Source organism: Gorilla gorilla, chromosome 5, assembly GCF_029281585.2.
Source record: "Gorilla gorilla gorilla isolate KB3781 chromosome 5, NHGRI_mGorGor1-v2.1_pri, whole genome shotgun sequence".
Lineage (NCBI taxonomy): Eukaryota > Metazoa > Chordata > Mammalia > Primates > Hominidae > Gorilla > Gorilla gorilla.
The window spans coordinates 179,115,688-179,133,252 of NC_073229.2; the positions used below are offsets into that span (position 1 = coordinate 179,115,688).

The 17,565-nt window shown below is 47.3% G+C and overlaps 1 protein-coding gene across 6 annotated transcripts in view; it reads left to right on the plus strand.

Moving 5' to 3' along the window:
* SCAF8 (SR-related CTD associated factor 8) overlaps window positions 1–17,565 on the plus strand; it is a 255,439-nt gene that overhangs the window by 214,450 nt on the left and 23,424 nt on the right. For 2 of the 6 annotated variants that reach the window (XR_010134406.1, XR_008680901.2), the window contains one exon: window positions 7,483–7,630. The exons of 1 other annotated variant lie outside the window; for it this stretch is intronic. The gene's annotated coding sequence lies outside the window, so the exon portion shown is untranslated. Of the gene's footprint in view, window positions 1–3,831; window positions 3,895–7,482; window positions 7,631–14,272; window positions 14,702–17,565 lie in introns of those variants that run through there. 3 more of the 6 variants (XR_010134404.1, XR_010134405.1, XR_008680902.2) reach the window with 2 other exon arrangements.

Here is a 17,565-nt window from a genome sequence, read left to right on the forward strand (position 1 = left end):
CTTTGGGACGCCAAGGCAGGTGGATCATTTGGGGTCAGGAGTTCAAGACCAGCCTGGCCAACATGGTGAAACCCCGTCTCTACTAAAAATACAAAAATTAGCTGGGTAGTAGTGGCGTGCACCTGTAATCACAGCTACTCGGGAGGCTGAGGCAGGAGAATCACTTGAGCCTGGGAGGTGGAAGTTGCCGTGAGCTGAGATCGTGCCACTGCACTCCAGTCTGGGCAATAGAGTGAGAACCTGTCTCAAAAAAAAGAAAAGAAAAGAAAGATATTTTCACTGGATATAATATGGTAGGATAAAAGTTTTCTCCTTCAGTGCTTTAAATGTGTCATGCCACTCTCTCCTGGCTCGTAAGGTTTCCACCAAGAAAACTGCTGCCAGACATGTTAGAGCTCCCTTAGAGTTCTTTTTTGTTTTGTTTTTTTGTTGGTTTTTGCTGTTTTTAGGAACTTTGTTTTATCTTTGACCTTTAGGAGTTTGATTATTAAGTGTCTTGAGGTCATCTTTTTTGGGTTAAATCTGCTTGGTGTTCTGTAATCTGGTACTTGAATATTGATATTTTTCTCCATGTTTGGAAAGTTCTCTGTTATTATCTCTTTGAATAAACTTTCTTTCTTTCTTTCTTTTTTTTTTTTTTGAGACAGAGTTTTGCTCTTGTTGCCCAGGCTGGAGTGCAGTGGTGCAATCTCGGCTCACTGTGACCTCTGCCTTCTGGGTTCAAGTGATTCTCCTGCCTCAGCCTCCCGAGTAGCTGAGATTACAAGCATGAGCCACCAGGCCTGGCTAATTTTGTGTTTTTAGTAGAGACAGGGTTTCTCCATGTTGGTCAGGCTGGCTCCAACTTCTGACCTCAGGCGATCCTCCCGCCTCAGCCTCCCAAAGTGCTGGGATTACAGGCGTGAGCCGCCGCACCTAGCCCCACTTTCTTTCTTTTTTTTTTTTTTTGAGACTGAGTCTCACTCTGTCACCCAGGCTGGAGTGCAATGGCGCCATCTCAGCTCACTGCAGCCTCCACCTCCCGGGTTCAAGTCATTCTCCCACCTCGGCCTCCTGAGTATCTGGGATTACAGGCACACGCCATCTTGCCTGGCTAATTTTTGTATTTTTGTAGAGATGAGGTTTCACCATGTTGATCAGACTGGTCTTGAACTCCTAACCTCAGGTGATCTACCCACCTCGTCCTCTCTAAGTGCTGGGATTACAGGCATGAGCCACCACACCCTGCTAAGTAAACTTTCCACCCCAGTCTCTCTATCTCTTCTACCTCCTCTTTAAGGCCAATAAGTCTTTGATTTGCCCATTTGAGGCTATTTTCTAGATCCTGTAGATGTGCTTCGTTATTTTTTATTCTTTTTCCTTTTGACTCCTCTGTGTATTTTCAAATAGTCTGTTTTCAAGCTCACTAATTCTTTCTTCTGCTTGATCAGTTCTGCTGTTGAGAGCCTGATGCATTCTTCAGTTTGTCCATTGAATTTTTATTTTAGCTCCAGAATTCCTGCTTGATTCTTTGTAATTATTTCAATCTCTTTGTTAAATTCATCTGATAGGATTCTGAATTCCTTCTCTGTGTTATCTTGGATTTTGCTGTTTCCTCAAAACAGCTATTTTGAATCCTCTGTCTGAAAGGCCATAGATCTCTATCATTCTGGAATTGGTCACTGGTGTCTTATTTAGTTATTTGGTGAGGTCATGTTTTTCTGGATGGTCCTGATACTTGTGGATGTTTGTTGATGTCTAGATATTAAAGATTTAGGTATTTATTCTAATCTTCACAATTTGGACTTCCTTGTACCCGTCCTTCTTGAGAAGGCTTTCCAAATATTCAAAGGGAATTGAGTGTTGTGATCTAAGTCTTTGGTCATTGCAGTCATATGTGCATTACAAGGCAACCCAAGCCCAGTAACGGTGTAACTTTTGCAGACCTGTAGAGGTACTGCCTTGGTGATCTTGGATAAGATCCAAGAGAATTCCCTGGATTACCAGGCAGAGTCTCTCGTACCCTTCTCTTACTTTCCACCAAACAAATGGAATCACTCTCTCCATGCTGAGCTGTCTAGATTTGGGGGATGGGTGGCACAAGCACTTACATCGCCATCACTGCTGAGAGTGTGTTGGGTCACACCTGAAGCCAGCACAATACTGGGTCTCACCCAAGGCCTGTGGTGACCTGATATTTATTCAATGCCCAAGAGCTTTTTAGTTGGCTGGTGGTGAATTCTTCTGGGACTGTCTTTTGCTTCAGGGCAGTGGGTTCCCTTCTGGCCCAGGGTGGGTCTAGAAATGTCACCTAGGAGCTATGGCCTCGAATGGGGGCTTCAAGACTTTAGTGCTTTATTTTACTGTGGCTAAGCTGGTATTCAAGTTACAAGATAAAGTCCTCTTTAAGTCCTCTTTACTCTTTCCTCTCCTCTTGGAATTGCGAGCTGTGCTGCCTGGGGTTGGGGGACAGGCCTTGGCCATGTCAGCTAGTGTTTCACTGGGTTGCATGCACACCAAGCCTACTGGCTCCAAGGTCGGCCCAGTACTGCGACTTGCCCAGGAATTGTGGTCCTTGTGGCCTAAACTGTCTTTCAAGTTTATTTAGTACCCCAGAGCACTTGAGCCTGCAGTGGCAGGGCTTGCTGGAACTCCGGTTCTGACTACCGAGACAAACCCTTCTCCTCCAGCTAGGACTGGTCTAAATGCTCCCTCCATGGGCACCAGCCTAATTCTGCCCTGTGTTGCTTTCCACTGTATCAGGGCAGCACTGAGTTGGAATGCAAAGCTCCATAATGACTTCCCTCTCCCTCTTCCAAAGACACAGATTCTCTGCATCATGCTGTGCTCCTAGGGGAAGAGGGAAGGGTAGTGTGAGCAATTCAAGGCTGTCTTTCCCACCCTCTTCAGTGCCTCTTCCTTGATACGATGTTAAAACCAGGTACGGTGATTGCTCACCTTATTTTCTGGTTCTTTTGAAGGTGCAGTCTTCTGTGGATAATAGTTCAATTTGGTGTTCTTGAGGGGTGAGGTTGGAGGGGACAGGGTGGGATGATAGCTGGAGGGTTCTGTTTGGCCATCTTACTCTCTTTATAGTTATTCTTCATTAAGTAGAATCACCAGGGCAGGAAGGTGTCATTACTGCTTTGATTCCAGATGCCTCTAGGCTTGTAGGCCATTTGAAGGCTTCCAAAGCTCTGGCCATAGAATAGATTCCTTCATGGACCCCCATTCCTACTCCTCTGCAGTATCCATGCCACGTGAAGATAGCAGTGGGAGAAGATTCCTCCAGCTTCCTCCAGAGTGTGAAGGGGGTGCTGAGGATGGAGCTTCTGAGCCTGAATCTCTTCCGACTCAGGAGACGTCAGAGTCTGTGCTCCATGACTGGCTCCCCAGCAATCTCACCAGATGTGGTTAGATTTGGGTGGACTCAATCATGCTGCCCAAAGCTGCATTCACTCATAGGGAGAGCAAGGGACCCACAGTACTGCTGCCATGTCCCTTTGAGGTGGCCTCTGTGTGCACCTGCTAGTCCTCCAGCCCAGTCTGCTCTCTGTACACAATCCCCATGAGCAGCATGAGTGCCAAGAACTGCTCAGTGCTCAGGTCTGGCACCCGGGCTTCTTTCACATGCTCATAAGGCAGCCAGCGTGTTTCCCCAGGTACCCCAGAGGCTTTGGGCACAGAGGACCACACGTCCAGAAGTTTGGGCCATTCACATGTGTGCCATGTGGACCTCTCTGGAGAAGAGAGCGGGGTGCACATCTCAGCGTGTGCAGTGGGCATGAGTGTGTTTGGCAAGCGTGCTCAGGATGAAGATCACCCCCTCCTTTATCCCACTGCTTCCTGTAGCTTCCAAACCACCTCCTCAGAAGTGTCACCTCCAGCCACTGCTTCCTGTAGCTTCCAAACAGCCTCCTCAGAAGTGTCACCTCCAGCCACTGCTTCCTGTAGCTTCCAAACGGCCTCCTCAGAAGTGTCACCTCCAGCCACTGCTTCCTGTAGCTTCCAAACGGCCTCCTCAGAAGTGTCACCTCCAGCCACTGCTTCCTGTAGCTTCCAAACGGCCTCCTCAGAAGTGTCACCTCCAGCCACTGCTTCCTGTAGCTTCCAAACGGCCTCCTCAGAAGTGTCACCTCCAGCCACTGCTTCCTGTAGCTTCCAAACGGCCTCCTCAGAAGTGTCACCTCCAGCCACTGCTTCCTGTAGCTTCCAAACGGCCTCCTCAGAAGTGTCACCTCCAGCCACTGCTTCCTGTAGCTTCCAAACGGCCTCCTCAGAAGTGTCACCTCCAGCCACTGCTTCCTGTAGCTTCCAAACGGCCTCCTCAGAAGTGTCACCTCCAGCCACTGCTTCCTGTAGCTTCCAAACGGCCTCCTCAGAAGTGTCACCTCCAGCCACTGCTTCCTGTAGCTTCCAAACGGCCTCCTCAGAAGTGTCACCTCCAGCCACTGCTTCCTGTAGCTTCCAAACGGCCTCCTCAGAAGTGTCACCTCCAGCCACTGCTTCCTGTAGCTTCCAAACGGCCTCCTCAGAAGTGTCACCTCCAGCCACTGCTTCCTGTAGCTTCCAAACGGCCTCCTCAGAAGTGTCACCTCCAGCCACTGCTTCCTGTAGCTTCCAAACGGCCTCCTCAGAAGTGTCACCTCCAGCCACTGCTTCCTGTAGCTTCCAAACGGCCTCCTCAGAAGTGTCACCTCCAGCCACTGCTTCCTGTAGCTTCCAAACGGCCTCCTCAGAAGTGTCACCTCCAGCCACTGCTTCCTGTAGCTTCCAAACGGCCTCCTCAGAAGTGTCACCTGCAGCCACTGCTTCCTGCTCTTTCGCATTTTCTTTCTTCTTCGTCTGTGCTCTGTGGTTTGGCATCTGCCCCAGCTGCTCTGCTGCCGTCTTGTCTACCATCCATGCATGAATGACTTCCTTTAAAAACACCGCCTTGTCTTTCCTTGGTCCTTCTCCTTTTCCTTCCTTCCAAAGTTGTCACTGTGGACATCCTACTGCCTCCTCTTCCACCCCCCTTCAGGAAACTGTTCCCTCAGGCTCACCTGACCTAGCCCTTTCCAGTTTCCTTAGCACCTGGGCAGGTCCTTCCGGGTGACTCATCCCATCCTAGCAAGCAGATTTTGGGGACATACCTAAGAGCTCTCCCCTGTTCTTCTGGTGAAGCATTTTCTCTTTTCAGAGAAGTCACTGCAAGCCAGGGTGACTTGCTGATTTGAATCTTCAGCCCTGACTCCTCTCCTGAGTTATAATTACTGCCTGGACATTGCACCCTGGGGGATCTCTTCAGACTGAACATGACCAACAGTGAACTTGTCTCCCCCACCTTCTGTCCTGCCCCAAATCCTCGCCCTAGTATCTGTTAGGAGGGCACTTCTTTCAGCCCTCCAACCTCTAGAGCCAACTTTGACCCTTCCATATCCTTCTTCCCCTGGAAAGGGACACCAAGTTCTGCTTTTCCTTGAAAATCCTTTAGATTTGCCTCTAGTCTCTGTCCTTGTGACCTCTGGCAATAGCTTCTGCTCTGGGCTCCCGCTCCAGTGCCCCATTTCTGGACTTCAACACAATTTGTTTTCTTTTCTTTTCCTTTTTTTTTGAGACCAAGTCTCACTCTGTCACCCAGGCTGGAGTGCAGTGGTGCGATCTCGGCTCACTGCAACCTCCGCCTCCTAGGTTTAAGCGATTCTCCTGCCTCAGCCTGGGACTATAGGCTTGTGCCACCACGCCCGGCTAATTTTTGTATCTTTTAGTGGAGGTGGGGTTTCACCATACTGGCCAGGCTGGTGTTGAACTCCTGACCTCGTGATCCACCCACCTCAGCCTCCCAAAGTGCTGGGATTACAGGCATGACCCACCACACCCACCCTACAATTTGTTTTCATATCACCCTCTGCTCAAAAACCTTAAATGGCTCCTTCTGACCCAGGATGGGTCAAGTCCAGGTTCTAAATCCCCATGTAACCTGGCACCAACCTACCCATGTCCAACCATATTTCCCACACCCTCCCCAGACATTCATGGAACAGCTCTTCAAGGCACTGGCCCAGGTTCTAGGGCAATCAAGGAGGAGGAAGCCTGGTCTTCTCCTTCAAGACCTTTTCAGTGAGGTGGAAGCTGGAGGTGGGGCATGTAGCTAGGCACAGGAACTCTAATGACGATGTAAGTGGCATTGTCACAGGCAGGTCATGTGACACGGGAGCACAGAGAAGAGTAGATTAGTTCAGACATATCATACATGTGGCTTGTGACATCCTATCAACATGAAACATAACTGTGTTTCTTAAGCCATTTTGTTCACAACACAGCCAATGAATTCTTGTGACAATGTACCAAATTATTCAAAACAAATTTTTTAGTAAAAAAATAAAACTACTTTTCTCAAAACGGTTTGATTTTTTTTCTTTTTTCTTTTTTTTTTTTTTTTTTTTGAGATGGAGTCTCGCTTTGTCGCCCAGGTTGGAGTGCAGTGGTGCGATCTCAGCTCACTGCAATCTGCCTCCCAGGTTCAAGCGATTCTCTTGCCTCAGCCACCCGAGTAGCTGGGATTACAGGCACACACCACCATGCCTGGCTAATTTTTGTATTTTTAATGCGGATGGGGTTTCACCGTGCTGGCCAGGCTGGTCTCAAACTCCTGGCCTCAGGTGATCCACCAAAGTGCTGGGATTACAGGCACGAGCCACTGCACCCAGCCTCAAAACAGTTTGATTTTTGAGGTAAGTCGGAAAGGGTGCCTCCTTTTCATTAATTTGCGGGGGTGGGGGTTAACAATTTGCCTGAATTTCTATATTTTTGAAAAATCTCTTTTAAAACATCTTGTTAGATGGGGCACCGTGACTCATGCCTGTAATCGCAACACTTTGGGAGGCCAACGCAGGAGGGCTGCTTGAGCTCAGGAGTTCAAGACCAGCCTGGGCAACAAAGCAAGACCTTGTCTCTGCTAAAAATAAGAAAAATTAGCTGGGCGTGACGGTGCGTGCCTGTGGTCCCAGCTACTTGGAGGCTGAGGGTGGGAGGATCGCTTGAGCCCAGGAGATCGAGGTTGGAGTGAGCTATGATAGCGCCACTGCACTCCGCAGTGGGCAACAGAGCAAGATTCTGTCTTAAAAAACAAACAGAAAAAACCCCCCACAAAAACACTTCTTGTTAGGATAGATGTGGTGGCTCCTGCCTATAATCACAGCACTTTGGGAGGCCAAGGTTAGAGGATCGTGTGAAGTCAAGAGTTTGAGACCAGTCTGGACAACACAGCAAAACCCCCCAACTATACCAACAACAAAAAACAACCCCAGAACCAGAACTTCTTGTTATTGGTAAAAGTACTGAATTTTTATATGAACATGAAAGTTAAATGCCTGACTGATATGAAAATGGTCTTGTCAAATGCATGAAAAAGGAGCGGTTGTCTTCAGGTGAGATGAGAGTCATAGTTTTGGAGTCTTTCTGTAATGTGCTCTCATTTTAAGAGCTCCACTCAGCTGCTTCCTGTACAACCCTCCACAGAGAAATTCCAGATGAAACCTCTGTGAACCGAGGCTGCCGTGTGAATCTCTCCCATCAGGAGAACTCTACTTCTGTGCAGTTTTCCAGCCTGTGCCCGTGGTCTTGCATTCCTGAGACTTTGTTGTGGATAAGAAGAAAAATTCTGTGGCCTTGAAACTGTTTCTGGATGGTTCCTCCATCTATTACTTTCTCATTACATTAGTGGCTGCCCCAGGATCCAAGATAAACCATTTTCCCATGCCTGGTGAGAGACTGTAGTACAAACGCTTGATGTTTTATTGCCATGTTATTAGAACCAGCCTCCTAATTTGCACTGGAAAATTCGAGAGGGTAAACATATGGGCATATGTCTTCATGTGTGCCAAACTCACACTGTGGGCGTGCATGCGGTACACACACACATTCCTTTTGTTACCTCTTTGAACTCTGAATGAGATTTTGTGAGTGTGCACCTGGGGTAGACCCCTTAGTATTAGGCACAAACCCCACAGCAGCCCGCCCGGGTTTTCTCCCTCACCTGAGCATCTGAGCCCAGGGAGAATAAGCAGGTAAGTGCCAGCCCCTTCCTGCCCTGAGGCGTGCAAACTCGCCTGCAACCCCTACTCCATAGCCACACATGCACTCACAGACTTAAGGGTTTGCAGAGCACATTGAGGCTTCCCTCAAAGCGCATTGAGCATCCGCATGGAGAGATCAAGGATGGGAAGGGTGCTGGGAGCAGTCGCTCACGCCTGTTATCCCAGCACTTTGGGAGGTTGAGGTGGGAAGATCACTTGAGCCCAGGAATTGAAGACCAGCCTGGGCAGCATGACAAAACCTGTCTATACAAAAAATACAAAAATTAGTCGGGTGTGGCAGTGCATGCCTGTAGTCCTAGCTACTTGGGAAGTTGAGATGGGAGGATCAGTTGAGCCTGGGGAGGTTGAGGCAGCAGTGAGCCATGGTTACACCACTGCACTCCAGCCTGGATGGGTGACAGAGCAAGAACTGGTCTCAAAAAAAAAAAAAAAAAAAGGGAAAGAGCTGCCTTGAGTAATTCCAAAACGGCATTCTCTCCTTCGCTTTTTTAATGTTTTGTTTTGTTTTTAAATGGAGTTTCGCTCTTGTCGCCCAGGCTGGAGTGCAATGGTGTGATCTTGGCTCACTGCAACCTCTGCCTCCCAGGTTCAAGTGATTCTCCTGCCTGAGCCTCCCGGGTAGCTGGGATTACAGACATGCGCCACCATGCCCAGCTAATTTTGTATTTTTAGTGGAGGCGGGGTTTCTCCAGGTTGGTCAGGCTGGTTTCAAACTCCCAACCTCAGGTGATCCGCCTGCATTGGCCTCCCAAAGTGCTGGGATTACAGGTGTGAGCTGCCGTGCCTGGCCTCTCTCCTTCGTCTTTGCACTTTACTCTCCCTCTTCTCCCTTTGACAAGACATATTTCCATGAAGCCCTATTTCTTATGGCTCCTTTCTTCTTTTGTTGTTGTTGAGACAGGGTCTCGCTCTGTCACCCAAGCTGGAGTGCAGTCGTGAGATCTTGGCTCACTGCAGCCTCAGCTTCCCAAGTGGCTGAGACTACAGGCATGAGCCACCATGCCTGGATAATTTTTTATTTTTTTTTAGAGATGGAGTCTTGCTATGTTGCCCAGGCTGGTCTTGAACTCTTGGGCTGAAGTTATCCTCCTGCCTCAGCCTCCCAAAGTATTGGGATTATAGGCATGGGCCACCATGCCCAGCTCTCCTATCTTTGTCATCACCTTTTCTCCCTGGCAGAGCTCCAGCCTCAGGTATCCCTCATGTGGATGCTCCTGTTTTTCCATGGGTCCATGTTGTGATTATGCTGAGCCAACCACACTATGCCTCTCTCCTCATAACCCAAGGCACAGGCAAGTCTGTAGGACCATCTGGCAGGAGAGAGCCAAGGCCTGGATAAGCAGCCAGCCGTGGGCCCCATCATTCCTTTTTTTTTTTTTTTTTTTGATACAGTCTCACTCTGTCGCCCAGGCAGTGTCGCAATCTTGGCTCACTGCAACCTCCCCCTCCTGGGTACAAGTGATTCTCCTGCCTCAGCTTCCTAAGTAGCTGGGACTATAGGCTCTTGCTACCATGCCTGGCTAATTTTTGTATTTTTAGTAGAGATGGGGTTTCGCCATGTTGGCCAGTCTGGTCTTGAACTCCTGACCTCAGGTGATCCACCGGCCTTGGCCTCCCAAAGTACTGGGATTACAGGCCTGAGCCACCACACTCGGCCCCATCATTACTTTATTCTTACCAGCTGCACTCACTGGTACTAGCAGTTCATGATTTGCCTGAGTCAATAATGATATCACAACATCAGATTCCACTGATCAAAAAAGGACCTCGTCAGTCTAGCACTCAGTGGCAAAAAAAAATGTTTAAGTTATTATTGCAGAAAATCTGGAGCCTTGCCAGTGAATAAGATTTTTAAAGGATGTGCAAAAAATCTAGCAAAAGAGGCGTGAATGACCAGGGATGGATATGAGAGGAGATTTAGGGCGCAGTAGCCTAAAATGTGCCTCTGCTTGCAGAGATGCAGAAGAGGGTAAATGAGACTTTTAAAGCTGATTTAGACAGAGGAAAAGGGGAATGGGTGGTAATGAGACCCCTGCTGGAGGTATCACACGTGCCTGGGCAGCCGCGGAGGAAGACTCATGAAGGGAGTTGAAGGAGCAAAGCACCAGAACCCTTCCAGCCCTGAGAGTCTGTGAGTCTATGAGGCCCATGGGTGTCCAAGGATGTGAACTATTATGATAGTTCTAGAAATGGAAAGAACAGCTACTGAATAATTATCAGTAATTATTGCTTTTCACCTAAAATGTGTAATGCAGCTTCCAAAATTACTGACTTTTGGCTGAGTACAGTGGCTCGCACGTGTAATCCCAGCACTTTAGGAGGCTGAGATGGGCAGGTCACTTGAGCTTAGGAGTTTGAGACCAGCCTGGGCATCATAGTGGGAACTTGTCTCTACAAAAAATACAAAAATTAGCCAAGCATGGTGGCACGTACCTGTAGTCCCAGCTGCTTGGAAAGCTGAGGCAGGAGGATCTTGTAAACCCAAGAGGCAGAGACTACAGTGAGCCATGATCGTGCCACTGCATTCCAGCCTAGGTGACAGAGCGAGACCCTATCTGGAAAAAAGAAACAAACAAAAAAAAGAAACAACAACAAAAAAACACCCAACCAAACAAACAAATTCCTGATTTTATTCCTAGGATATAGGTTATTCTCTGGGAGGATCTGGTTAGTTCAGTGCACTCCATCGTTAGCAGACGATAATATTCTGCACTTAAATCACTCCTTTCATCTGTAGCTCTCAAATAATTTTATAAGCATTAATTAGTTCTCACATCTGGCTTTGAACCTATTTTCCCACTTGTCAAATGCATAATAAACAATTTCGTACCTGGGTAAAGCCAAAATACTGGAGTGGTGTCTCCCAGGTTTCTAGAGACCCATCAGAAGAGTCAAAAACCTTGGTCACTTCTGCAGACATCTCACCTCAGAGGGACCAGATGTCCAACTGCTTGTGGATGAGAGTCTGATACTGATGGCAAATAATTAACACTTCTTCCTACCACTTATTTCTATTCAGATCTTCTGACATTAAAGTATCAAATAGGATATGATATTTGGGAAAAGTTTTCAGTGATTCTCTAATCACATATGGATTTGAGAATTAAGTATTCCTTTCTGCCTTTATAAAATTAGAGCTCTTCTTATATTATTATTATTATTAGATTAAGTCTCACTCTGTCGCCCAGGCTGGAGGGCAGTGGCGTGATCTTGGATCACTGCACCCTCCGCCTCCCGGGTTCAAGCAATTCTTCTGCCTCAGCCTCCTGAGTGGGTAGGATTACAGGTGCATGCCACCACACCTGGTTAACTTTTTATATTTTTGGTAGAGACGGGGTTTCATCATGTTGGCCAGGCTGGTCTTTAACTCCTGACCTCGTGATCCACCTGCCTCAGCCTCCCAAAATGCTGGGATTATGGGCATGAGCCACCGCGCCTGGCCCAAGCTCTTGTATATTCTCTACTACACAAACTCACAGACCAAACCTGAGCCATCTGGAGGGTTCTGGGACAGGACAGGGCACTTTATGGCCTCACCATTTCCCACACTGTGTCTCACTGCCCTAGCCACAGCTACCACTTACCACTGTTAAAATAGTAATGGGGAATTCCTCTGGGGTCCCAGATGAAAGAAAAAGCTTCACATTACACCCTCCCACCCCTACAGTTCTGACTTTGACACTGACATTTTAATAGTTGAAAACTAAACACGACCTTGTACCTTCATTTCCTCTCCACTCGTTCCCTTCTTAACCCCCTGCGGTCCAGCCTCCACACTCTTCCCTCTGCTGAAGCCGTTTATGAAAAGTCTTCAGTGACTTTCTCGTGGAATTCCAAGAGGCGTCTCTCGGGATCATTCCCTCTGAGCTCCTTCATCCTGCTGCCCACCCTGTCCCCTTGAAGGTCTCTCTTCCCTCGACCTCTGGGATGCTGAATTTCCCATTTTTTCTTTCACCTCTCTGACATTTTCCCTTCTGGTTTGGAGGGCCCTCCACAGGGGTCATTGGTCCTGGGGTCTCTGACCCATCTTGTGGGATCAACTCCCGCCATCCTCATCTCTGACAGGGGTAGAGATATCCCTCCTGATTTCCCAGATGAAATGCCCGAGAGATGGGGTTCATACCATGCTTCCTTCCATTTCCTGCACCCCCGGGCTCACGGAGTTTGTTTTTCCTCTCGTAGCTCTCACCCCTTCACCGGCTAGCATTGTTAGTTCAGGCCCCTACATGCAGAGTATTTTCCCCCAGACTATTCTGTTCATGCACATTAACTAAATATGTTTGCATGTGCTCCCCCAGTTTTTAAAGTTTATTTCAGAGATATTCCACTCTCCCAATTTTTGATTGTTTACATATTATATACTCTTTTTTTTTTTTTTTTTTTTGAGACAGAATCTAGTTCTATCACCTAGGCTGGAGTGCGGTGGCATGATCTCAGCTCACTGCAACCTCCGCCTCCTGGGTTCAAGCAATTATCCAGCCTCAGCCTCCTGAGTAGCTGGGACTACAAGCACACACCACCATGCCCAGCTAATTTGTTTGTTTGTTTGTATTTTTAGTAGAGACAGGGTTTCACCATGTTGGCCAGGCTGGTCTCGAACTCCTGACCAAAAGTTATCTGCCCACCTCGGCCCCCAAAAGTGCTGGGATTACAGGCGTGAGCCACCATACCCAGCCTCACGTATGCTTTCTGTTAAACTAATGTGTTCATTTATTAGGTTGCTCCAAGAGTAATTGCAGTTTTTACCATTGAAAGTAATGGCAAAAATGGCAATCACTTTTACATCCACCTAATAAATATGTAAAATAGAAACTCAAAAAGTTGAGATTTTTAAAAGTAAAAACAAATCAAAATTCTTTTTTTTTTTTTTTTGAGACCGAGCCTCTCTCTGTCACCAAGGCTAGAGTACAGTGGTGCAATCTCAGCTCACTGCAACCTCCGCCTCCGAGGCTCAGGTGATTCTCCTGCCTCAGCCTCCCGAGTAGCTGGGGCTACAGGCTCATGCCACCACATCTGGCTAATTTTTGTATTTTTAGTAGAGATAGGGTTTTACCATGTTGGCCAGGCTGGTCTCGAACTCCTGACCTGAAGTGATCTGCCCACCTCGGCCTCCCAAAGTGCTGGGATTAGAGGCATGAGCCACCATACCTGGCCCAAATCAAAATTCTGATATCTTCTTCTCATATCCCAGTGGGTGACCTTAAGCAGAGCTGAGAGGACCCCCCCATCAGCGAGCCCAGGGACCCAGAGGTCAGCAGCATCCCAAAGGCTTTGTCCACTGCCAGGCTGGCGCTCCTCCTTCCTACAGAGCCCAGCCTCTGTGCTCATCCCTATAAAACACTGGCTTCTTCTCCTCCCTTCTTCTGAGACCTCTGGTCTCCGGGCTTTCCAGTAGAGAACAGGCAGTCCCAGCTGACCTTCAGGGAGCTCCACATTCCATCACGACTTATGTTCCAGCCTTTGCTCCCTTCAATGCCCCGCCTGTCCTCTCCAGGTCCTGGGCCTCTGCCTGGCTCAGGGTGAGCCTAGGTCACCTCCGTCCCACCTTCCCTGTTCACGCCATCACGTTGCTCTCTCCTTCCTCACAGCTCTGTCCAATCTTTTGGCACCTGGCCACCCGCTGTTACTTGACACTCTCACTCATGCCATCTAATCGCTTCACTGGATTCCGATCTCCAAGAGCACACAGTCCAGGTTTCTTCTGCATAGACTTTGAACCTGTCCTCTGTCCCTGCAGTGCTCCTCAGTCCCCCTCTCAGGACAGCACCATCATCAGAGCGGCCTGAGCCCTCTTGGTGGTTGTGTTTGGACAGAGACAGCTGTGGGGGCCACAGAAGCTCTGACACAGTCTGATGTGCTGATCACACATATACAGGTGGACTTCACACGTTTGTGGCAGGCAGCTTAACACTGCTAAATTCTTAAACCTACTCAAGCTCAGCTTCTTGCAAATACTATTTCCCAGAAGTTGGTAATATATTCTCCTAAAGATTTAATAGAAGAAAAGTTGGCTGCTTATTGAAAAGTATGCTTTTGACTGCCAACTCGGATTATTTTAAATTAATGTTAATGCATGCAAGATTTACTCGCAAAGCATCCATCTCTTTAGTGCCCGATGGGGCTCAGGGCATGTGTGTAAATCATTCAGATGACAATTTCCTGGATTGAGTGCTTGGCATTTACCTACCACAGATCAATGCGCTTATTCACAGATGGCAGCATGGGGACACTGAGGATGATTGGAGATGTTGGACACTCAGGAGCAGAATGACTCTGAAACAGTCAAAAGGCAGCAAGCCTGGAGCTTCTTCCAAATCTTCTTGAATTCTCCTTTGAAACTCACCAGCAAATGCTGACCTGGGAATTTGAAAACAGCACACTAAAATGGAGATATCAACTCACTTCCTGGACTTTAAACTTTATGGCTCTGTGGCTGGAGTGCAGCCATCCAGTTCTTCAAGGTGCTTCCACGGGACCATATTGTTACTGGGGTGAATAACCTTTGAGACCCCTTAACAGAAACACACTCTTGTTTGTGAAATGAATGGTTGCAGATTGCAAGTGAATTTCTAGGTATACTTCAGGAGGGGATTGTCCAAGCAATTGAGTTGTTTAATTTTTTTTCCTTTTTTTTTTTTTTTTTTTTTTTGAGACAGAGTTTCCTTCTTTTCGCCCAGGCTGGAGTGCAATGGCACCATCTCGGCTCACTGCAACCTCTGCCTCCCAGGTTCAAGTGATTCTCCTACCTCAGCCTCCTGAGTAGCTGGGATTACAGGTGTTAGCCACCATGCCTGGCCAAGTTTTGTATTTTTAGTAGAGATGGGGTTTCACCATGTTTGTCAGGCTGGTCTTGAACTCCTGACCTCAGGTGATCTGCCTGCCTTGGCCTCCCAAAGTGCTGGGATTATAGGCATGAGCCACTGTGCCTGGCCTGAGTTGTTTAATATTTAAACTACATGTTTTTCTTGTGGTAAACTTGTCAGACTTGGTGAATGTTATAATTGTGTTCAGAGTCCAAAAGTCATTCCATAGCATATATTTCAAGTATAATGATGGCTCAATGTCCTGAACCAAGATTATCTTGGTGGCTGAGGCTAATACCTGATACTGTGGGTGGCAGGTCACACTGTCTGCAGGTTCCCATCGGGTCGGGTGATGCTTTTCAGATTAATGGTTAAGTGCAGCTTTCTTAGCGAGGGTTCATTACTGAAGTTTCTCTTTGTTTCTTTATGCTTTTTAAAATAACTTACCTGCATCTCTTGCATTGATTGCAAAGGGCCAAGTTTGAGACAGTGACAGACTTGAGAGAAAACCAAAGCTATCCACAGAAAGCTTCGCTAGCTAAATATTTGTTTGAGATTGTCGATCCTGTTATTCTTACAAGAGGCCCACAGAAAAAGGAAGAAAGAAGGAAAGAAAAGGAAGAAAGGAGGGAGGGCAGGGTAGAAGGAGAGAGGGAGGAAGAAAGAAAGAAGGCCGGGCGCCATAGCTCACGCCTGTAATCCCAGCACTTTGGGAGGCTGAGGTGGGTGGATCACGAGGTCAGGAGTTCGAGACCAGCCTGGCCAACATGGTGAAACCCCGTCTCTACTAAAAATACAAAACTTAGCCAGGCGTGGTGGCGCATGCCTGTAATTCCAGTTACTCGGAAGGCTGAGGCAGGAGAATCGCTTGAACTTGGGAGGCAGAGGTTGCAGTGAGCCGAGATGAAGCCATTGCACTCCAGCCTGGGCGACACAGCAAGACTCTGACTCAAAACAAACAAACAAACAAACAAAAAACTACACAAAATGAAAGAAAGAGAGAGGAAGAACGGAAAGAAAGAAAGAGGAGAAAGGAAGGGAAGAAAAGTCAGTCTCCCAGAAAATCCCATCTGGTTTTCTAGTGGCTTCTCTAAGCAAGGCTGAGCTCAGCACAACTTTCCCTTCCAGCCCCCACCTCCCACTGTGGCCATTGGCAGGGGCTGTTGGGATCACCACAGAGGGCAAATGGGGGAAGGTGGTGCAAGTGCTGGCCTTTTTGTTTCTCCTAGACTTTTGCTAAGGCCTGTGTGGGGAATACCCCTGTTGGTTGCCAAGCTAAGCATTTTCATAGGCTGAGTCACATAGACAGAGCTTTACTTTGTGAATACAAAACAGGGAAATAAAGGAACAAAACACCAATCCTGAAGGGCAATGACATGATCATTGCTAAGTGCCATTGAATGAACTCAGGATAACTCTCAACCTCACTCTTCTGTGGTTCTGTTTTGCATACGTATAATGTGAACTTCTAATGAGTTGGTTAATATTATTCCCTCCTCCCTGTTTTCTTTAAACCCTGCTTTGAAGCATAATGGTGTAAACCAGTAAGAAGTTTGGAAAGCCTGTGCTTGTCATTGGAGTTTAATTAAAATACACTAAGCCTTGCAGAAACTTGTGGTTTCGAATAATGGAAAATTGGGAATTCAGAAGTATAGACTGATCCTAGGCAGAAGGGCCAAATTTCCTCTAAAGCATTGGACTTCTTGCCTTCCATTTCTGTGTAGACTTGTAGTTGACTCATTCTTAAACATACAAATGATCACTTTTCCAATAAAGGATTGATCAATGTTATAATGGCAAGAATTTGACATTTACCTCCACAGAAGCATTATCCAAATGTTCACACTATTTCATATTTCTTTGTATTGAATTCATTTATAAACATATTTATCCTAGACCAATTATGCGCAAAGCAAGTGCAGGTGCTAGGGATACAGTTATGGCAAAACTAGACCAACTGCAACCTCCGCCTCCTGGGTTCAAGTGATTCCCCTGCCTCAGCCTCCCAAGTAGCTGGGACTACAGGCACATGCCACCACACCCAGATAACTTTTTGTATTTTTAGTAGAGAGAGAGTTTCACCGTGTTAGCCAGTATGGTCTCGATCTCCTGACCTCGTGATCCGCCCGCCTCAGCCTCCCAAAGTGCTGGGATTACAGGCGTGAGCCACCACGCCCAGCCCTTATTTTATTTATTTATTTATTTAGTTTGAGATAAGTCTCACTCTGTCACCCAGGCTGGAGTGCAGTGGCCCAATCTCCGCTCACTGCAACCTCCGCTGCCCGGGTTCAAGCAATTCACCCGCCTCAGCCTTCTGAGTAGCTGGGATTACAGGCGCGCACCACTACACCCTGCTAATTTTTGATTTTTAGTAGAAATGGGGTTTTGACATGTTGTTCTCCAACTCCTGACCTCAAGTGATCCACTTGCCTCAGCCTCCCAAAGTGCTGGGATTGCAGGCGTGAGCCACCGCGCCCAGCCTCTAGTGTCATGTTAAGAGTATGGCATTTAGCTTGGTCTTGAGAAGTGAACTTGACTTTAACAAAGCATGAAATAGTTAAGAAAAATAAATGATTTGAATACAGCACTTGTCACCTGCATGCCATTATTTATAATCATGTATATGTTATTCTAATAGCAACGATGCAGAAGGATTCTTCAAAGCATGATACACACATGATACTGACACGTGTCAGACTTCA